This window comes from Coturnix japonica, chromosome 19 (genome assembly GCF_001577835.2).
Source record: "Coturnix japonica isolate 7356 chromosome 19, Coturnix japonica 2.1, whole genome shotgun sequence".
Taxonomy (NCBI): domain Eukaryota; kingdom Metazoa; phylum Chordata; class Aves; order Galliformes; family Phasianidae; genus Coturnix; species Coturnix japonica.
The window spans coordinates 6,958,824-6,981,993 of record NC_029534.1 but is presented as its reverse complement, the minus strand read 5'-3'; the positions used below and the strand labels follow the sequence as shown (position 1 = coordinate 6,981,993).

The window sequence follows — 23,170 nt, the reverse complement described above, 5'->3', positions numbered from 1 at the left end:
AGAGGGAGCACTGCAGCTCCCAGAGACCACAGCTGCCCGGTCCAGCACAAGAGTTCTCAGACGCACGGCTGGAAGGCTCGGTTGGAGATGGGCGACATTAAATTACATCAGCTCTTGTGTAATACACTCTAATAGGGAGAAAGAAGAGTGTTTGGGGAGTAAGGCACTTGTTTCTATTATCCTTTCAAGTGGATCCCATGGAGGAGGCGGGGAATAAGGAGGAAAGCATGTGCCTGTGTCAGTCCGTGTTATCTGGTTGGACTGAACTGCTCCCTGAGGAAGGGCAGCAGAAAGGAAGGCTTCTCCTGTGACAGCTCCTGTGCACCCACTGCACAACAGGGTCATGGGGGTGGCAGGGACCAGGTTTCCATAGATCCCAAAGGATTCTCAGAAAGCTGGAATCACCTGAGGAGGCATTTTGCACTAATAGAAATGTCTCCTTGCCTGCTCCTCCACTCTGACCTAGCTGGCAAGGGATCTTCCTCTGGGCATTGCAGACAAGAGAACAGAGCCTTTGCCAAGCAAGCAGCACAGGCCAGGTCTCAGCAGCTCAGCCAGCTCAGCTCTGCCAGCGTGTCAAGGATGGCTCCCCATTGCTTTCCTTCTTATGCACCCTAGGGCACGAAGGCTCCCACAGAAAGCATGGGGTTTGCTACAGACTGGCTCCTGCAGGTTTCTCACCTACCCCACCTGAGCAGAGGGGCAGACTGAGCTCCTGAATCTGAGACAAGCCATGGTGTTTTCTGTGCCCCCGCCCCCAGGGATACCTGGCCCTGTGGAAGGCCAAGCTGGAGGAAGCAACTGTGCATCCCACGCTCATCAAACTGGACACGTGCCCACTGCTTGCTCACTGCTCTAAAGCTTCTTCCTGTGCACTTCAAACGTCTGTGCAGTTCTGTGCCCTCCCAATCTTCCCCAGCATCTCCTGCTGCCCTCCGTACCCACAAACAGCTTCATTTATCCATTTATATACACAGTTTCATCTTCCTCCTTCCACCCCCTCCCCGATGGGTTCACCATTCCCATTCAATCTCTCTAAACCCAGGAGACCCCCAGCGTAACCCACGGCATTCCCTAAGACACCGCTCCGTTCCACACCATGATCACGAAACCTCCCTGCGAAGCGGTCACTGTTCCTGGCTCTCCATCCCTTTGAGTGTTGACCCTTGAAATTTCCAGCTCCTCCCTCCTCCTTCCCTGCACACACAGCTCCGGAGCCAGGCTGTGCTCCCCCCCCTGCCCTTTGTCTCCCAGGCTCCCCTGCCCTGCTCGGGGAAGAGCAGCACTGCTCCTTTAAGGCTCCACTGCCTGTAAGTGATTACTCTTGGCTATCACTTTTTCTATATCAGACATGTCATGGTGAAGAATCTTCAACCTTGACTCTTACAGCTGCCCTAATTATAGGACATATTTTTGGTGCTGTGTCTTTATTCCTTTCTGTACTGGCACTCTGACCCCGGTGCTTCCTCCGTCGCGCTTGTGTTAACAAGGTTGTCCGTTCTACAGTTTCCTCACTCTGATTTGTAACTTGAAATTACCATATCTGGCTTTCACTCACTGACAACCGTCACTTTAAATAGGCCTTTTAAAGTTAATACGATGTCCATTCTAAAGTGGAGGATTACTTTACAGTGATGTTAAATGAGCAATTTAAGGAGCTATAGGCTTTTCTTATAAGAAAAATTAAATTTTATCTGCCACTTAATTTATGAATAGGGCCAACCCTAAACAAATCTGTCATAAGCTGCTGCCATCCCTAAAATAAAATAATAAGAAAAAAATAACTCCAGTTAATGGGGGGTAGAATACAGAGGAAATACACAAATTATTCATTAAAAAAAGTCTAGTGCACTTCTAGAGCACATTTAGGGAATGTACTCCTTTTTAGGTCTCACCCAGTGCATTGGTGGCCAATGGGGGTAATATATACCAGGGAATGTCCACATTTTGCACCTGGAGCTTCACTGTCACATTGCTGCCAAGTGAGAAACAGCCTTTGAAGTCATTCTGCTGGTCCTCCAGGCAAGGCAGGAATGCCCACATCCTTGCACCCAAAACAGCACATCTGCCTGGACATGGGGGTAAAAGAGGGATGGGACAGAATGTGCTCAGCTGAAGTCTAGAGCAGACTCCAAACAGGACACTCTGAAGCTCTGTCCTCTCCATCTCTTGCTCACTCACTCAGAACTGTGGACGTGAATTCAGGACAGGACATTTGGACAAACATTTTTGCTGCCATTCCTCCATCCCTGCAGGTGACCAGTGATCATCCTGCCCAGCCCTCCTCCAAAAACAGCAAAGCTCCTCCAGTGCTGCAAAGGAACAGGGCAATGATTATCTGATGAAACCAGGAGAGCCAGAGCTAAGAGATCTGCCACGTTGGTTCCACACTCACTCCCTTCCATGCCATATTTTCTGACCAAAGTTTTCAGAGCAATGCCTGTTTACATCCCTCTGCCTTCCACCACCTCCTGAGCAAGGTCATGAACCACCCCCTTCTTACTGGGTTGTGAGGCTGTGCTTCCCCCTTTGGCAAAGGATCTGAGGTCAAACCTCTCTTGCTGCAGAAGGGCTGTATCTCCAGCCAGCTCGAGAAGCTCCAAACTGCCAGAGATTTCAGTGCTCGTGTGGGATCAACATGCTGGGCCTAATGCTTTTCCCCTGGCTTCCGAAAGGTCAGAACGGCACTATATTGAATCTCTAAACATACTGATCACACAGCTCTGCTAGCTCACTAGAATCCATTAATATCCGAGAACTGGAAGGGAAAGGGGAAAAAAAACCTTCCTCCATGAACTTAAATCAATTAGCTGGGACTAAAAAATGTAGATTCTTGTGGAAGAATAAAAAATGGAAAACACCGGGCCTCATTATCCTGTCCCTGAAGTACCAGAGGGTAAAATTATCTTTCGTGATGATGTTCTGCATTGATTAGTCAAACATGTAGGAAATCATATTAAAGATTTGACACCTGACATGGGATCAGAAGAGCTGTGTGCTACAACAGCGCGTGCAAATGCTGTGGGAAGGCTGTAAGTGAGCTGGGCAAAGGAAATGAACATGGGAAGGGAAGCTTGGAAATATGGTGGGGAAAAGAAAACTTGCAAAATTCTCTGTGGGAGAATCTTACAGGTTTTAATACAAGGTTCAAGAAAAAGAAATCAGAAGGTATTTCAACAAGCAGCATGAATAACTCCAGGTCATTTCTTCTTTGCTTTCTTTGTTAATTATCCAGTCAAGTCCCAAACCCAGCTGTTGGATGCATACAGGTTTAGGAGGTAGAGTGCATTCTAGACAGCCATGTGCAGGAACCAAGCACTCTCAGAAAGACAAGTTACTGAACTAACCTCACTGCTTATTCGAGAAAGTAAGTAAAATCTAGACTGAAATGGGAGGCTCCTCAGCCCTCCATTCTACAGCAGCCATCCCAACAAACACCACAGACGTCCCCAAATTGGGAAGGGGAACAAAGCAACCTTCAGCTTTTGAAGTAGAGCCACTGCCACATGAGTGGTTTACCTTAACCAAGGCCAGAGACACAGCAATGCTACAAGGCTCTGATGTTTCACATTACAGCTTTGCATACCAAGAAGCCTGCAAGTGGCTTTTCTCTCAACTCTGCTGGTGGTGAGCATCATAACGCACATCTATATGACCACAGTGCTGACTGCCTTCAAAAAGATAAACTGGTACATGAAAACACTATATAATATAGCTATAGGCCTACGCTGCTAACAGGCAACCATCAGCAGCAGCCCTGGGATCTTCCAGCACTTCGGGACTAATTTCTGTGTCAGTGGCAAGTAAATTCCATGGCATGGGTAACCCAAATTATGTGGCAGATTAAACTGTGGCATGCAAAGCAAACATGACTTAAAGCATTTTGAAAACTGCTGTACAAAGTGCAGCATAGTGATAAAATAGAGCAACACCAAATTAATATGCATAAAAAGTCTTATAAATAATTTTAACCCATTCCTTACCAGTGATTCTTAAGTGTGAATTCTACTGGAATCAGCTAAGCAGAAAAATACCTTGGCTGTAAGATGAGGATGCCAGAAGTGCAAGACGCTTCTTGAAGAAGGCTGCCCATCAACAGAGAGATGGGCTGAGACCCCCCCCCATTCAGAACTGTTTATCCTCTGAAGTTGTCATCACTCCCTGAATCCGGATCACCCCAACAACAAACCCATCAGGTTGGAACACCCAGCTTAACGCATCTGTGGGAACATCTATCTGGTTTGTCTGGGTTTGCAGAATGACACTGTGTGCTGCTGAAGTCCATGGCCCAGAGCCAGCGGTGACCCAGCAGCACGAGAAAAGCAGGCTGAATCTGCAGCAGATGGTTTTATGGGCACAAAGTTAAAGTGAACCTCTGACAAGAAGCCAATACAGCTCGTGCACTCTCCCGGACTGGTTAGACAAATGGTCCTCACAATATAGTCCCCCTGGCAGCTCTGAGTAGTGGGGTAGCAGGAGGCAAGTACAGTATCCATATATTCACAGGTACCTCTAATGTACACAAAAATATATAATAAGCATCAGCAGTCTTCATTAGAGTGCAACTAAGAATTATGGAGATCCTAACCTTGCAAGCCGAATAAATTATTGCCAGAGGATTATTATGTATTCTAACAATATCTAATGTACCTCTTTGTCTCCCATAAATTACAGGGCATCGTGTGACTCCTACAATACATTCTGTCTCATACATAGCCACTACATGGTGTTCCCCCCCCCACACACACACTTCCAAATACATACAATGGAGACTCTAATCATCATGGTCTTGCATAGAGATTTTAGTAACTGAGAAAACCATAGTTGCAGTCACATGTTCACTGGCCTGTTGTAACTATTTCAATTACCAAAGCAAATGACCACAATTTAAATGTGCTGATAAAGAGAAAGCTCATTTACGGTGTGTATATAAGAATATCATTATTAGCTACATAGACCCCTGTTCACAGCTGCATGGGAATTTCACCAACGTGTAAAGTACCTCCATCCGGTGGATGCTATGGTAGAGTCTCCATGATTAAATTTCTGCCTTTCAGGCAAATAAAAATCACCAATAACACCTGCTGCTGCATTGACTCGTCCAATACAGACTTACCAATGACTCCCAACAGTGAGTCATCAAACTCAATTTGCTTCAGCAAGCAAAAAAAGCCCCCTGTATTTTAGCACCTTCTACTCACAGCTGATGAGAGATGACACCTAAAAGAACTTAGGCCCTGGTATGGTGTGCATTAACACCAGCAAAGCTGTCTGATTTACATCAAGAAACAGATGTCCCTCAAGAGATCTTGAGATTATCAGTGCTTGGGATATCTGCCCTTGCTTCTATCCACATCCAGCCAGCACTGGACTTGGCTATTACTGTCCAACAGACTTATTGATGCATCGGATATCTGCTTCAAGGTTTTAAAATGTCCGGGTACACCAACAAACACCAAAGAATTCAAAAGCTTCGTAGCCCATGGCCGGCTCTTGTGTTGTCCATTTTTGTTCGGAAAGATATGAGTAATAAACTGAGTAGCATATTGCAAAGAAAGCTACAATTACTTTAAAGGTATTTCATTTACAAGGCCTCCATGTTTTGCATCATTCTCTCCAATGCTTTCTGGTTCAGGTTACTTTCACCACTTAGCCTGGTACATGCATGCATTAAAACCCTCTCTTATTACAAAGAGCCCAAGACGGATATTGTGCTTAAGACTTCATGGACTGTATTTTTAATATATATTAGCAAGATGACAGATACCCTGAGTGGACCAGTCAGGGAAAGCAAACGAAGACAAGAAATATTCTCAGGGTGTTATTGATTATCTGTTTTTCAGAGCAGAGAGAATCATTTTTAACTGGTTTAAACTATGATGGACTCAAGTGGAAAACGCAAGCAGAGTTAGCGAGGAGCATAATTGACTGGGCATGGAACTAAGTAACCTCTCAGCACGCTGGAAGTGGTGGAGCAGAGGGGTTATGGCCAGGGCTGCTCCGGACCCAGAGCCCTTTCTTCCCAAAGTGAACTCCGCCAGCAGCCAAAGACGACAATGACAACAAGTAAAGGGATGGGGGGGGGAAAAGAGAAAGGAGGGGGGGGAAGGGTCCAGCCACTCAGTTACATGATCTAAATTCTAATCAAACATCATTTAAAGCATGTTTTATTTCAGCCTCTGGAGAGATAGTCCCTCCTGACTCCTCACCATGGCAACCGGTGTCTCATTTCAGAAGTGTCATGCCACATTATCATCTTGCCGGCTCACACACTCCTGCCTGACAAGTTCTCTCTGCCCCTTGTGACAACCATTCCAGGCTTATGCTGTTTATTTTTGGTGTCAGGCTGGCCCTGGCAGATTGAAAGGCAACCTCAACCCCTTGAACAACAAGCACCACACCCCACTTGGTGATAAGAGATGATTTGAGAAGATATTTGCTTACATGTGTATAAGCAATTTGCTGTATGATGAAGCCCCAGTGTGCCTGTTTGAATGCACGCATATGTGTATGTGTGCAAAGGGGAAGGAACTGCAGAAGCGTAACATTACATGAGAAAACAAACAATTCATTTTGGATCCCAGGTAGTGGGCTTCAATCATCAGATCCTGTCATACACACAGAATATGAAACACAGGCCAAGGATGCACCACGGGTACTCCCCACAAAGAGAAATGACAGCTAAGCCTGATCTGTCCCTGCAAAATACCCTCGCCGTGTCCCTGCAGAGTGCTGCAAGACGCAGCAGCAGAGATGCTCCATAGGAGGAATGGGGACAAAACATAACGACAGTTCACTGCAGGAACACGCCAGGGCCAGATTCATCTCTGCTGTCATGGAGTCAATTTGGAACAGCGCTGTTGTCAGTGAATTACTTGGGATTGTCTGCAATTAGAATCACAGAACCTCACCTTCAAGTAGCGGGCTGTGCGCATCATGAAGACTTCCTTTTAACTATTCGATTTTCACAGCCTGTAGATAAGTAAAACTATGTCTACAGCTGAAGCTTCTTAGTGTAAGCACAATTAAAGCTGATAGTAATTCCATAAGTATGTATTACATTTGTTTTGAGCACTAAACTCAAGAATACAGAGGTATTTCTTTCATGCTTACTTGGCTGATTGAGGTGGCGGTGGTAGAGCAGGGCTTCTCTCCATCAGGGATAGCATCCCACCCTCCCACCTCATCAGATACAGAACAACTTGTTCCTGGACCAACTGTTCCACTGCCAGGAGGAAAGCTCAGGGGAATCAGAGATGATGTCCAGGTAGCAACAGCATGAAGGAGAAATGAAGGAGCGGGCTGGCAGATCAACAGAGGTTTCATATTTACTATCCAGCCCAGTTACTGTCGGCTGTGCCTACAGCTGTGCACTTGATTTAGTTTATCGTCACTGCTTTGGCCCTGGGTAAGAGGTGGGAGTGTGCTTTACCACGGCGTTTACACAAGTCACAACATAAACAAAACTTGACCCAACACCTTTTATGTTATCTCAGAGAAAGAATCATAAACTGAGCAAAATCCACTCCATTAACTCCAATGCAGCCTTTGGTCAAATCGGGAGCTAACTGGAAAACAGATTTAGTTAAAAACAAACAAACAAAGCAATATGTGCATTTAATTTTTAATCCATTTTCTAGCAACTGCACCACAGAATGGCAGAAGCTTACAACAGCAAGGCATCTGTAAACAAAATACCATCATCTCAAGGCACATTAATGGCATCCACAGAGCTGGTAAGAGGGGAGCACGGATGGTTTTAAAACTATAAAATGGGGAGAATTGCTGTTGATTATGGAGCAGCAATGAAACTCATGAGCGATAAACACAGCAAATGCTACAGGGGGCCCTTCTGGAAAAGGAAGAAAGGGGAACATTTTGTCATACAGAAAAATACCTGGGAAGAAAGGATGGAGGTGACGCCTATGTGGCTGTTGTCAACCATGGGCTTCATTCTGCCCCCAGCTGCACACATGTAACCCGTCACCAGGTAAGAGTTCCCAGTTTCTATAGCAAATGCAGGCATACACCTAAGGGCAGATTTTAACTTCCTCTCTCAAACAAAACACAGTGAATGGAGACAGATTCCCATTGCAGCAAAATGCTGCATGGCCACTTTGCTCTACAGGAGACACACTGTATGCACATCAGCCAGCAGCACCTTTTTACTTCTTCCTGTTAGTACTGTGCATAGGCAACCAGATGCAAATATATCCACTTGCATGCATTGCTAGTGCCACATAACCCAGCCTGGGATATCCCATTCCCAAACACCTCAGTACCTCCACAGCTCTTCATGGGCGCAAAGCCTCCAGGACTGCAGCAATGAAACAGAACTCACATTGCCTGCAATGACCATCTATTCACCTCTGCCCATAAGACTCCCTTGCACTGCTGCATGCTTTTTATACTTCATTAAAGCAAATCACTGATGTTCTTCAACAAACATCCCTGGAAAGGCTGCAAAGAGCAGCAAGAATTCAGCTTTGGCAAGCGGATCTGTTTTCATCTTACAGTTGCTTGTGCATATCTATATATCCATCTGTATCCCTATCTTCATAAAAATCTAACTGCAACAAAATAAATGATAATAATTCTGCTGTTTCTGTTTCCGCTCTTCCCCAACAGAAAGCTGGTAATAAAACAAGCTCTCTAAAACAGGCATTACCAACCCAGGCCATGCAAACAAACACTTCACTGTTTTATAATCTCACATGTCGAATGAACATCATCGTTCCCTTTGGTGCCTTAAAATATCAGGTCCATAAAATTACTAAAAGGCAGAGCAGCAATGCTGCCTAACACACAGCCCACGGGAAGGCTGACAGTGCCCCATCAGCCTCACTTGTCGGCAGCTCTGAATGCACTTAGCAGAGTGAACAGAGTGCTGTGTGAACAGTGGGAGCAGCACACTTCGAGGTGACCCCAAGCCCTGGGGATGCAGATGAGCGCAGCTGCCTCCCTGCTGTTCTGCAGGTAGAGAATGCCAGCGGTTCCCAGTCTGCAGCACAAAGGGCTAAAGGCGAAACAGCACGGGACACCAGATACGGGCATTAGAGTGCAATCCTTTGCAGAGCGTGGTCTGTTCAAGACCCAAACCCTGAACTGACGTCGCTGATGGAAGATACAGAAATGAGAACATGAGCCTGGCTGCTACGGGCTCTTCGTGGTCCAGATGTATGATAAACCTACAATTCTGCAGCCTAATAAGATCAAGTTGGTGGCAAGAGCGGGAGGGGAGCGGAAAGAAAACCTGCGCTTTCGGAGGAAGGATGCCGGTTAAAGTGCTGATATTTACCTACATTAAGAACTAGGCTTGTACAGCGCTCCGTCACAGCGCAGCCTGAAGCGCCGGGCACACAACAGCTGAGCTGTGCAGCGCAGGCGTGCAGCGCTCGGTGGGAGCAGCAGCAGCAGCAGCGGAGCGGAGCAGCGCATCCCGAACCGAGCTTGCAGCGCTGCGACCCACGCGGTGCTCCCGGCCCCGGGGCTGCGCGCGGTGCTGCCCGAGAACTGCGGTTCCGCTCAGACAAAGGATCTCTCACAAGGCTTTACCATGGGATTGACAGGATTCCTTTGCAAACGTGTTTACGTTGGGCCGTAACCTATTTACTTTAACAGACGTCCGTGCATCTCTGCGGCACGCAACACCGCCCCGTCGGGGAGCGTCCCTTCAGGACTCGGAGCAAAGCTGCGACGCCAAGACCCCCCCACCACGGGGCCGCCCTCCAAGAGCAGAACGCCCCACCCCGCCGCCCTCGGAGCACCCACCCGCGACGCACCTACCGTCGGATCCGCCGCTGACGGCCGTGCGGGTGTCGGTTTAACGAGGTGCGCAGCAGCCTCTAGCGGCGGAGGGTGGGCGCTGCCTGAGCTGCTGCGGGCCGGGGGTTCCATCGAGGCGGGCGGTGCTGAGCCGGCCCGGCACCCCGCAACCCCCCGGGCTGCAAACTGCCTCGTGCGCGGAGCACAACGCGTGGCTGAGGCTCGCGATGCACGAGGCAGCACCTGAGCGCTTTGCTGCTGCGGCCGTCGGGGAGCAGCCCTGCATTGGACGTGCCCTGCTTTCGAGGGGACGCGTTTTCGTCTTTTCCTCGCTTTCCTGCTGTTTGAAGCGGGCCGAGCGCCCGTCAGGCAGCACGAGCAATGCTGTGCAGCTGTGCTGGAGAACCTCCCTCCTCATTCCCTCTTTACACTGCAGACCCCCAGCTGAGCTCTGATGAAGGGCCCCATGTGAGCCCATCATGGCCATCACCTGGTGGGACTTTCATCTGACAGGGTGGAGTTTGTGTGTGCAAACGTGGATCCAGGCTGCCACGTTCCTGTGCTGTAGAAGGGAAGGAGACTTTCCTGAAACAAAGACAGGAGGACATGGAGAAAGCTGAACCTTCCTGTCAGCCCCCATCAACCTGCTGGCTGTGAGCAACACAATGAGTGATTTAATGCTATTTGCAGATCAGGTGAATGGCCATTGGGAGAGACCCACAGTGATGCTGTTTCCCCTCCACACACACACAAATAAACTTCACCTTCAGATAAAGTTTTCCTCCTGGTTAACCATTGGCAAGCCTGATTCACCATGTTTGACAGTAGCTGTCTCATTTGCCCTCACCTACTGCAGGATGATTGGAGAGCTGTTCATTAGAACTCCATAGCACATGCTGCAGAAGCACAACTGCTGGCCTTGGGGTGGACCCACCCTGCAGGTTCCCCAGGCAGGCCAGATACTCTCAGCTCCTGCAGGGTTTGTTCCCTTTCTTGTGTCTCTTTCAGACCCCAGTTACATTCACATTCACTCTGTAACCACTCACCTGGTGCTCATAGACCAGACCCCCCTCTCCCCCCATCCCGTCCCCCCCAATAGCAAGGGCAACAGAAACCAACCAATGCATCCCCACAACAGCTGTGTGTGTACCACCAGCTCAGAGCTCCGCCAGGCACTTCCACGTCCCATACTCATCACTTCCACTCCATGTTACGCTTCTTGACTGCATTACACTGCTGCTACTGCACAAGTTGCATCTTTTGGCTCTCCCTGGCTCATTATTTGCACAAACTCCTCAGAAACCCTCTGTCAGTTTTCTTCTCCCATTATTGGCCCAGCTTCCAATCATGGTTTCCCTTAATTACACTCATAACTTCTCCTATTTCTCTCCTGCAGTCCCAGATTACGATGCACATCGGCCACTCAGCCACGCGAGGTACCTTCTACACCACCAATTTTAATTCCTGGAAAGCTTTCCTCAGACCTTCGGACATGACACTTGCAGGAACCTCTCCATTACTGGTCTTCAAAGAGGTTCTCATTTCCCGCAACAGTTTTTCCTGCTTTCTGCTGACTCAGCTGAAAATCCTGAGAGAGGTTTTCTGACATGCTGACATGGACCGCATGCTTTCAGGGTCTTTCAACGCTCTAATTTCTCCATCACCTCTGCTCAGTTTCCTTCAATATTTCTTCTTTATGCAAAAGGGAATTTATCTTTCATTCTGGCACCTGCTCTGCCTTTATGAACACGAAGGAAAACTGTCACTGATTTTTTTTCTTTTCTTAAAACAATGTCCATCAATAAATAACCCTCAGCAGCTTTTAGAGTCTTTCCATCGCTGATCTATTATTCCTTTGGCCCATGCAACATTTCTTATTATTTATTATAACCTTTTTCACAGTCTTCCCTCCATTTCCCACCACTGCTTGTCTTGTCAATTCTTTTACTCCTTGGTTCGTTCGGCATTTGCAGCTTCAGGACCCAATATTAGTACATCCTTGTTCCTCCACGCAGGCAGGGCTGCAGGAGCTCCCAGGCATGGAAACTCCCCACTTACAATGGGAGAATTCAGAGGGTGGAAGAACTGGGGGAAAAAAAAAGTACAATAGAATTACAAGTATGTGGCAATTACAAGTATATGACATGTAAGGGTGGGCAGCAAAGACCTTGTGCTGGTTGTGAACATGGCTGACATATCACACTTGAATTCATGCACTGCCTCCTTAAACCAACCCTTACATATTTCCCCTTCTTTCCATTTTATTCTGATTTGAAAACTCATTGAGCTTTCCACTTCTGTGTCCTAACCACAAAAAATTCTCTATTCCCTTTCCTGAACCTCAGTTTATTTGCAGTGACAGTGGCCACAAACTGCAGAAGGGGAGGGCTGTTGGTTGTTTTATTTTCAGTCTTTTCAGTGCTATTCTCGCCCACGGTTCCATGTGGGTCATCTCTGGTTTTTAATAGTTGCATCCACCTTAACTCCTACAAGAGCAAGAGCTAAAAAGCCAGAGCCCTGCGGGTCAAAGTAGAAATGTTGTCTATATACAGGGAGCACATTTAACCCTCGTGCAGTTCCTGCCCCTGTTTTGTGTCCCTGTTATTGACTGGTTTCCTTACTCCTTCCCACTGCTGTACACACCCCAGCTCCAGCCTGGGTGCTTCATGGGACAAGGGAACCAATAAAAAGGCATTTGTGAAAATGACCGTTTCAGGGGAGATAAAATATCACCATGTGAAATGGATTTGCTGGCACTCCTCACCAAATTTAGCACCTATTAAATTATAGAAACCATTACTCCTCTTACCCAGAAAAAAGTCTGAAACTTTCTCTAAAAGATGTATTTTATTATTTTAAGTGGGGCTTAAGTGTATTTTTTCCTTGTGATAAATTTCCACATATGAATTTTCTTAAGAGATACAACAGTCTTGTTCGACTGATTTTAGTGCTCAAATAGTACAACAGCACTCTCTTCTTACAGTGCAGGAATATTTCCCTTCTGAAATGAGGTGTCTGGAGTTTAGGTAGCTGGGCAAGCCTTTAAGCAGCAAATACTGTTGCTGCTTAACCAGACTAAATGATACAGATTCTTTTATTAACAGGGTAAGTGCTGGAGGAAACCAAGTGCTCTTATGATAAAAAATCATAGAATGGCCTGGGTTGAAAAGGATCACAATGATCATCGAGTTCCAAACCCCTGCTATGTGCAGGGTCACCAACCAGCAGGCCAGGCTGCCCAGAGCCACATCCAGCCTGGCCTTGAATGCCTGCAGGGATGGGGCACCCACAGCCTCCTTGGGCAACCTGTTCTAGTGCATAAAAATAGTGCAGCGCTTCCCAAGCACAACATAAGTAAACCCTTTCCCTGTGCCCTACCACAACATTTACTAAGCTCTGACTTCTCACCAGCCTTGTGTGCTGTACCAGCGTGGATGGTCCAAGCAGAACGGGCTGCCTGGAATTGCAGGAAAGGGCATTTTTTCTCCTTTCATCGGGTGTGTGTTTTGGGAGGACCGGAGGCTGAAGGAACAGAAGTGTTGTCTGAGTCTCTAATCAAACTTCCCCCAGCCGGGTGCGAGAGGCCAAACTAATTAAACAGAACATCAACCCACTGAGGGAGTCCGGCGTCGGGAGAACGTTGCCTGGAGAAAGCAGGGTGGGTTGGAAAAGCAGGTGCCTCACAAAGGATGGAAGGGTGACCTTGCAGGACTAGAACTGAAATATACTCATGGGAATACTTTGTGTAGATGCCCACAGAGGTTCGGAGCAGATGTTGGTATAATCTTACATGCAGGAGGCAAATGAGGAGCAGAAACATGAGAAAGACCGGACCCATTTGATCACGGAGCATAGCAAAAGTGGAAGAGAGTGGATGCACCTCTGCAAACAGCTTTTTTCCTCTTCCTTTTTAACATTAAGAAACTTCGAAACACCTGCAGTGGGAAACAAAAGGTTAATTAAAAAGAACCCCAGTCTTTGCACTAAACTGATTGCTGGGACTCCTGCCAGCCTGGGAAGGTTAAAGAGCTCAAGCATGCGTGGGCTGCGGGGGGAATGGCTAAAATTTACAGCTAGCTCCCTGGAAAGTCACAGTTCAGCTGTTCTCCCGGAGCAGGTGCTCATGGGAGCGGGCCTGTCCCTTTCAAAGCGTGAAGATTGATGAAGCCTTCGCTCTCACCAACTGTAAATATACAACCAGCCTTGTCAGAGCAGGTTTGTAACATCACTTGCTGACAGCAAGAAATTTTTTTTAACCTCCTAAACACACACGCACACATACACACATATACACACATACACACAAAAGTGCTAAAAAATAAAACCTTTCTTTTCCCAAGAAACACAGAAAGGCAATAAATAAAATGATGGGAAAGGCATTTATGTTTTCCCTGCCCGGAGAGGCAATAGACAGAGGACATACATGGGGTGATTTCATCCTGTCCTAGAAAACAAGCAACATCTTCCTTGGGCTGTGCAGTTTATGGCCAAGTCCTGCACAGCAGCTCAGGCACTTCACAACAGAACCAACTCCGCAGCCTGGTGGGCTTAAATCACTGCAGCTGTCCTCTGTGGAGATGGAGAACAAGCAATTGTAAGAGAAGATACTGCTAAAATAACCATTTTACGCTGCCCTGGTGCCTACTTCCTGAGGACTTCATAACGTGTTGCAGATAGAAATTACTTATTCTTTGCAGCCACACAGAAGGACCTTTAGAAAGTTGGACACAAACGTGTTTAGATTGGGATTGTCAAAGTTTTTTGGAGCATCCCTCTGTGTGGAAGCACACAGACCATGAATGGGCTTTGGTGACTGAACTGCTTGGATGACTGCAAGCAGAATTAACATTTGTGTATGAGTTTATTGTCCTGCCCCAGAACTCGTTTTTAGCACTGCAGACATCTGGACTAAAATAATTCCGCAGCTCCCTTTTCTCTTCTTTTTCCCAAGAAAATTCCTTCCTTGTTATCATTTTCTCTACGGCAAAATTTCAGGCTAATAGAAAATGTTGAGCAGATTTCTTTTGTTTGGCATTCCCTTTGCAGAATGGAGGGATTAAGGTGGTTGCTTTAGGAAACATCAGCCCAGCCTGTCTGCCAACAAATTCTACCTTGGAAATTCATCAGCTTTTGTTTGGTGAGGTGTTTTTTTTTTTTTTTGCCTGTTTGATAGGGCATTTGCTTTTGGATTTGCTCCACTGATTCTGTTCTGCTACTTCCTTCTGCTTTTTATTAACAGAATAGCACACAACTCCCTGCTCCTCAGACTCCATGATCTGTCCCACTGGGCTTTTAGGCAGAAACAGGCCTGCAGTGGTTTTCTCCCATTTTCAGAAAGCCCTCTTGTTATCTCTTTCTATGAGATAAAGAAGTTCCTACATCTCCAATGTGAAGCTCCAACAGGCCTTGATTGCACACAGACACGTCCTTAATACGTTTCATTTGCGTTTCTTTTGAGGTACTTCAAGAATCTTCCACATCTTTCCTTTGCTTGTCTTACATCTGTCTCCCAAATTCTCTGCCTGACGTGGCTGTTTGAATTGCTCACACCCTGTGATGCTGCTGTCATTTCGCAGCCCCTCACAGCAGGGCTCCCCTCCCCATCACGGTCCCTCACACTACAGCAAATGCTAATAAATAACAGGAGAACAAGATACTTCCCTCTTCGTGGCAGCAGAATTGTAACAATCTTGATGAATAAGCCAAGGACTGGGAATGTTTCCAGAAGCTGTAAGGAAAGAAGCAGTAATTTATTGCAGGTGCTAAAAATACATCATATACCTGTGAATACAGGTGACCATCACTTGCTCAGGCAACCGGTGCTGTCCTTGGAGAGGAAAGACCATGAAGGTCTCTTTCTACTGTAGAGCAGCACACACCAAAGTCCTCCCCAAGGTTTGGGGGGCAGGAACTGACACATACTTGCATTTTAGTCCACAGCAGAGATGAAAAGCGAAGGTAGCCTGAAATACAATTAAATGTTCTAATAATTAAATAATATCCTATTTGGATCTCTGGATGGATCCAAAATGTTTTAAGTAATTTTTTCCATCAGGTTTGTTATTACCCTTACACTTCATACAGCATCGCCACATTCCTCCTGTTTAATTCTGCTTATCCCTTCAGCAAAGTCCCCCCTCTAGTACACCCCTGGTTACGTGTCTGGTCCTACCCCATCTCTGTCCTCCCTGCACCCCTTGGCACCCTCTGCCACTCCACTGCCACTGATGCAGAAGGACTGGGGCTCTCCCTCCAGGGCAGCCAGGGGCTGGGGGGCACAGACCCCCTCACACGTGTATAAATGGAATCAGCTGCCCTGCTGTCAGAGCTCCCCAAGTTTCCAGAGCATCTGATCAAGCCGCATACCCTGGGTTATTCACAGATACTTTCTCAGGAGCCTAAATAGATCAAGGTTTTTTTAAGGCTAATAGGGCAGCTCCAGTTTCCATCAGCTGAGGACGAGGCCAAACAACTTGCTTCCATTAGCTCATTTATTTTTGCTAAGAGGGCAGCCAAGGCATCCTCTCCCACCCCATCCCCCGTGCAACTCCCAATTCAGACTTTGTATGGCAAAAAGGAGGAACCCAAAGCAGCAAGCATGCCTGCTCACACCCAGTTCTCCCAGCCCTCCCACCCAGCATTACAAACTCTGGCAGCTGGGAGCATCTGATTATTTGTATGGAAATTTGCTCCAAGTTGAGAAGTGGATCAATGACTATCTCTCAAGCTGGCTCCATTTTGAGAACCAAAATTGACTTCTGGAGAAGCTGCTTGATTTCCCAGCTCTCCCCCACCAGAAAACAGATTATTGCATAGGGCAGGGGTGATATAATTCAACTCCAAATAGGTTTGGGGCCTATTAGACCCAAATATAAAACTCACTGAGGCTCCGAGGAAAAGAGAATTGCTCCGTGCTTTACTCTTCTTTCCCAGGCCCTTACTCCTATCTCTGTTTGGTGTAAATCCATTTGCTTATATTCAGTGCTCCGCACAGATGGAAACAGCAGCTCAGGACATAGCACAGGAGAGACTCATTTCAAGCAATTTAGTTCTCCTCCTTTCCCAGCTCCCCAGTTTGCCCTATTTCCATTACCCAACCGCGGCACCTCTGCTTTCTATACAGCGTTTCTGTCTGCCCACATCTCTCCTTGCTCTCCTTTCTTTTGTATTTACTTTTTTTTTTACCCTTGAAAATACTTTACTTTCAGGCCTTTCCCTTCTGTGTCCCACATCTCTGGGTGCACCCACTGCACATCCCCAGTGTGAGCACCCTCCCCAGCCCGGGAGCTGTGGGTGCTCTTTCGGCTCTATGTTTAATTCTGGAGAAATTGGGCTCACCTCTCACTATGTAGCCTCACCCCTTGTACCATTTGGAATGAGTTTTAATTGAACATTCTGATTATAAGAGGCAGCGTGGTGTTACAGCCACCTTTTCACAGCTGAGTGATGTGCCAAACACACAGAGCACACCCTGCTCAGCCTGGGACAAGCAGCACCTTTCCAATCTGTCCTCAAAGGGGAAATTATGACTTTCTCTTCTTCCTCCCCTCCCTCTTAGCCTGGCCTCTCCCAGGAGCAGGATCTGCCTGCAGAACACGTTGTGTTGCAGGAGCTGTTTGCTCTTGCCAAGGCCCTATGGAAGTTCTATTGTGAGCTGTGCCTCCCTCTGCTCCATCCCAGCCCAGGGCAGAGTTCCCCTTCCCAGAGCCAGGTGTAACTTCAATACCCTCCTTCCAGTTTGTCACTTCAAGCACCCTGAGGGCAGCGGAGGTAACACAGATCCATGCTGTTAATGCACGTTCTGGCTGCAGGTTAGCACACTGCAGAGCTTTCTGCTAGGCCCCCATAAAGAGGCTTTTAATTTAGCTCTAATGGGGAGGTGATTGTATGTTAAATAAATACTAATTGATTATTTAATATATATGCGTTGAGGGTTAACTGCTATGTAATGAGCTCCTCTCCATTAGTGGGGCTGCTAAACGTCAATTGATATGGGTTTTATAATCAATTGATATTTCACATGCCCTAACTTGCCTGTTTAGACTTAATGGGTCAGCATTTCTGAAGTGGCCAATGCCAATAGGTCCTTTATAAAATGAAAAAATATTTGTTGGCAGATTTAGCACAGAGTGGAAAGTTACGGATCTGTGAAAAGCTGGGCCAACCAGCTCCACAGAACCGGGCATGGCGAGACCAGTCTGACTGATGCCAAGAGCTGCACATGGCAGAAAGCTCAGCAGAGAAGAGTGGGACGCAGCTGCCCCTCAGATCCCACATAAGCTGCTCTTACTGCCCAGTTGCACCTGGATGCATGCTGGATATGCGAGAGGCAGTGGCCCATTCTGAATGGACTGTTAGATAACTTCTAGGGACAAGACCTTCAAGCGTGATCTGGGGGTTTGGACACATGGCTGCCATTTATTTTCATAAGCATCACATCCCTGCATCTCCCAGCTGCCTTTTTGAATGTCTAATGACTAAGATTTTATTCCCTTTGCCTCTTCTCCCCAAACACACACAAATAAATTACACACAAGCTGTTTCTGGTGTACGCCAGGGAGAAAACAAGGAAGTTTCTAATGAAAGGAATGATCATAATGCATTTATGACCATTATTGAACACTATTTCTTCTCTAATTTCCTTACTGGCACTATTCCTGATGTGGCAGTTTTGCTCAGCCTGCCAAAAACTCAGACTGCAGGAGAACACACACAGAACGACACCCACCCCACTCCCACCTGTGAGCATCTCTCTGGGTTTGCCCCCATCTCCACGTACTCACTCTGGTATGCAACAGCACTCACTAAAGGGAACCCGACTGCTCTTGCTGTTGTGCAAAGCAGCTCATCTCACCCACCCTGAAAAGAGGTTCCCACAGCTCAAAGCCTGGATGAGACAAGGTGTTCATCTCCCACACACGTCAGGTTTTCTAAAACCCATGGATGTTTTAAGTGATAAACAGTTGCCAGAGCAGGGGAATGAAGGGCAGTACCTTCTCTTACTGTGTCTGTACAGCCCTAAGACAATGGGGCTTAAAGCATCATTGCAGCCTTAAGGCAGTGTTATGATGCAGATAATAAAGATGAAGAAAGAACAAAGAGGAATGTGTGGCCAGCCCATGGTTTGAAGTCTCTGGGCTGATTTATGTCATCTGAGGATCTGGCCCAGTTAAATCTAATTTTAACATCCTTGACAAATTCGCTTGAACGGCAAACTGTCAAAAGGGAACCTTTTCTCCTCCCCTCATCCTTCCATCTACATGAGCTGTTCCCTGTGACAACACTGTTCTCGAGCTGTAATTGGCAGTATCATTCCATTATCACTTATTCCTTAGGCCTGAGGATTTCATTCCTTGCAATTTTCCTGTTGTACAAATTCACATCTATTATTTTAACACACGTGCATGCATCCATTCCCTGTGTGTGCATGTGTGTGCTGTGTGCCTCCGTGTTTCTGGGCAGGAAAACAGTACTTAAATCTGAAAGGGTCATTGTCTTATAGGCCATCTTAAGGAAGCAAAAGAGCTAATTACTGGTGACAGGTAGTTACCATTCTATGACTTGCAGTAGGAGGTGTCTGACACCCTCAGCAAACAGTCTAAATTCTCCTTATAAGCATTTTAAATGGACGATTATCCTAATGAACTTAATAGCATCGCTATCCAAGGACAGCATCAACTCATTGCCATCCTATATTTTCCAGAAATAGCTTCTCTTTAAACAGCGTGCCCCTGCTTTGAACAGTAATGGTTTTTAAAAGTGTCTTAGCACACAAAGGCAAAATCTTTTTTGAAACAGGGTGGAATTGGTTGGTGATTATCACTGAAAAGCTGGCAGCCACCAGCTAACCTTCTAACAATGAAATATGGGAATTTACCTTCATGCTTCAATGCTTGCTATTCAGCTGTCTACCAGGGTCTAAATCAATGATTCTACACCCTCCACTCAAGGTTTCTCTTTCAAATGCTGCAGATATGACCTTAAGTTCATCATCTAAACAATGCAGTTCACGTTTAATTTCATTAATCTAAGATCTTCCATAAAATTGCAATATGGCACCATACCTTTCAAGTACCTTCATTAAAATCCATGTTATTTCTAAATCCTATGCATATCTATGAGGTCATACAGTGTTTTATTAGAATGGATTTTTGAAAGGCTCAGCTCTTTTATCACCAATTGTCATAAGGTAGTTTACAATAAATTAAAATAGAAACAAAAAACCCCCCACATGATCTCATTCCTACCACTCAGGTGGTAAACACATCTCCCATCACTGAAAATTACCCCCTCTGCTAATTTTTACCCTCTTTCTGAGGATTTAACAGTTGCAGGGAAGAGAAGGCACCATGTTTTTAAACCACACGCTGGATTTTTTACTATTCTTGGAAAAATATATTGGCACGAGCTCATTTTTCTACCACGTTCCTTTCCCAGTCTCTTGTCTATTTCACAGATTATTTGGTATTGTAATAGCGCTCTGCAAGGCTATTCAGGAGCAGGGATTTCCACGATAGCAGATGCCAAGAGCACAAAGGACAGATCGTGCACCACGAACCCACAGCTCTCAGCACTTCCCATCCACACAACTACAAAATATCTCAGGAAAAGAACATTTCTTCTTGATGTTCTCCTTGCTGGGAACAATAATGTCCCCACAGACACCAGCAAAAAGGCACCAGCTCTCTGCATTCCACCTGCACACCTCACACAAACATCCAGACAATGTCATTCTTCACGAAGGTAAAGAGGACAACATTTGTGCCTGAAGAAAATTAGTATTCTGTGGTACTTCCAGCTCTGAAGTCAAATATTGAGCAGCCTGAAGCTGTCCTGTGGTCCAGCTCTCAGCCCTGGTGCTGTCTGAGGTTCCAGCAGCAGACAGCAATGCACCGCTACAGAGATGTCATTTGTGACCAACCTGCTGATGACTTCAGCCTCACCTTCCTTGGTCTGCCTATGGAAGGCCAGCCAGGCAGCAGCCCCACGCCTGCGGTGTAGCATCACTCTGAAGAAGCAATTACAGCGAGTGGAGCAAGGAACTAAAGACAGCTCACCTAAATGAACTGAGGGAAAAGTACATGAGAGAACAAGAAAATGTCTTCATCACTTTTCAGGCTTCAAATTGGAAAAACAGGGATCAATACAGCAGAACTTCATTTAATGGTGTGAAAAACAATCCAGGCCGCAACAGGCAGGAATCACTTATTGCCAAACAAACAGGCCAATTAGGCTGGGCAGGGCTGTGGGGTTCTTCAGGGTGTGGGGATCTGGGGCACAGGCAGCACCCTCCTTGGGCAGCTTGGGTTCCTCATGCATACAGAACAGCAGCACCAGCACTGCCATGCAGGGATTTCATTGCCTTTGCTGTCATCGCCACCGCCGGCATGTTAAACAGATTAATGGAAGCAATGGAGAGGGAGCATAAAACACCCAGCCTCCGCCCCGGGCCGAGTGCCACCAGAATGGAACGAGGCTGCAGCTGACATTTGCAGAAGTAACACTGTGTTATTAAAACAAATTTGGCACGAAGAGAAAACATGTTTGCTTTGCACATAATAACAGCTACGAGAGCATATTCAAAACCAAATATTTGCAAGGCAGAGCACAAGGGTTTTCTCCTCCCCTTCTCCTCCTCCTGGCCGCCCAGAGCCACTCCGTGTACCGCTGCATCTCGCGGCCAGAGTTTTAGAAGTAAATGCGGAGCGGACATCAGGCCTGAGCTGCAAATCTAGCTTCGAATCGATATTTGTCTGAAAAATAAATGCTAAAAAAACCAAGGCATGTGGCACAGCCTGTGGATGCGCTCACTGAAAAGTGCTACGCGCTGCAATTTTTCTCTCGCTTATTTTTTTTTCTTTCCTTCTCCCGAAACATTGGTTGTATTTTCTCCCTTTATTTATTGGAATGCTGAATGGATTATTTCGGTAATAAATCAGGCCCTTTCATTACATTTTTTAAGGTGTTGTCGCTGTTATGAAGTACAGTGTGCCATCAAAATTAAGCTCAGATTGCATTACCACCTATTTTATAGAGAGAGAATTACTCGATGGATTTTTTCCAGCTCTCTAAGCACTGGGTGTCTTTCCTTCATAGAACAACCAGCTCCCCAGGAAGGTTCCCCTTCAAGCTATGAACATTTCACCCAGCTTGTGTCTCAGATATCTTCATGTTATGTCTTGGAATAGAGTGTAGCTATTTCTTGAAGCCCAAAATATTCACGCAAACAGAAGGATTTCTTAACAGGTGAGGCGATGCTGGAGCATCACCCCATGCTTGACTCCTCCTTGCACACAGAGTACAGATCAGGAGTGGTTCTGCTGAAGTCAGTGCAGTTACCTTACAGCAGAATTGCCTACTGGGGACTTCAATGAGGTGGCCTTCTGCTTTGCTGCCTCCATGGCAGAGGGCACTGAGCAAGGAGCTGATTCCCAGGGTCAGTTCCGGCTGACATCTGCTGAGCATAAGGCAGCTTTCCTCACCCACTGCCAGCTTCCCCAGCACACGGTGCCCATTTCATTGCTCCTCTGCACCCTGCAAGGCACAAATAGCATTACTTGGGCCACATTTCCAAGGAAGTCTCCATCTAGGAGGCTTGTGTATGTACATTCTCTAATTAGGGCTGGAAGCTTCTTTTTGGGCATAAGCCCGAAGTAATCATGTATGAAGCTCTGCAAGCAGCATGAGCAGGAAACAGAACCTTGCATGCAGCAGGTGGGCAGGAGAGCCCTGCTGAGCCCCCACCCCAAGCCCACCTTCTCCTCCACTAAACATTCCAGCTGTGAAGAGCACTAAAATGCTGCTCTGTTAAAAGCACTGGAACTGAAGCATACATCTGAAGTTGTGTGTTACAAAAAGGCTCCCTGAACTGCATCCTCACAAGCATTATATCTCCCTTAGATAGCAGGCACAGAGGATGCTGTGGGCACTGTGCTGAGTGGCACAGCTGGGCCAGGCAGGTTGGTGGTGGTGGCTTTCAGGTACAGCTCAAATCCCTGCCACCCTGCTGCTGGTTTTAAGCAGTAGGTGGCACTTTAGGAAAGTTTCTCCCAAATTACCATAGCACAGTGCTTTTCTGCACCTTCCCTTTAAATTTGCAATAACTTTTTTTTTTTTTTTTTTTTTGCCAGCACTTATAGAAACCAGAATGTCCCTGAAAAGATGAGCAAGCAATGCCTCACCTGCACACAGCTCAGCCTCCACTCAGGCTGCTCCTCCTCCCATCCCACCCGCACTGGCTGGGAGCAATCCAGGGAAATTAGTGGCATTACCCTCTGCGAGCCCGCCAGCACTTATGCTCCAATCTTCAGAAAAGTGACTGCAAATCTGCAGCCACGTCTGCCTATTGCTACAGAAGTCATTTTCGAGAACTAGCAGCTGCACATTACGTGAGACACCGAACGCC

The 23,170-nt window shown here is 46.6% G+C and overlaps 1 protein-coding gene across 1 annotated transcript in view; it reads right to left on the bottom strand.

Annotated features, from left to right (window-relative positions):
* Window positions 1-11,202: 11,202 nt before the first annotated feature.
* Window positions 11,203-23,170, bottom strand: part of MRM1 (mitochondrial rRNA methyltransferase 1) — a 36,262-nt gene continuing 24,294 nt past the window's right edge. The window contains exons 8-9 of the transcript XR_001558993.2: window positions 14,189-15,493; window positions 11,203-13,700 (exon numbers count right to left, since the gene is read on the bottom strand). The gene's annotated coding sequence lies outside the window, so the exon portion shown is untranslated. The remainder of the gene's footprint in view (window positions 13,701-14,188; window positions 15,494-23,170) is intronic.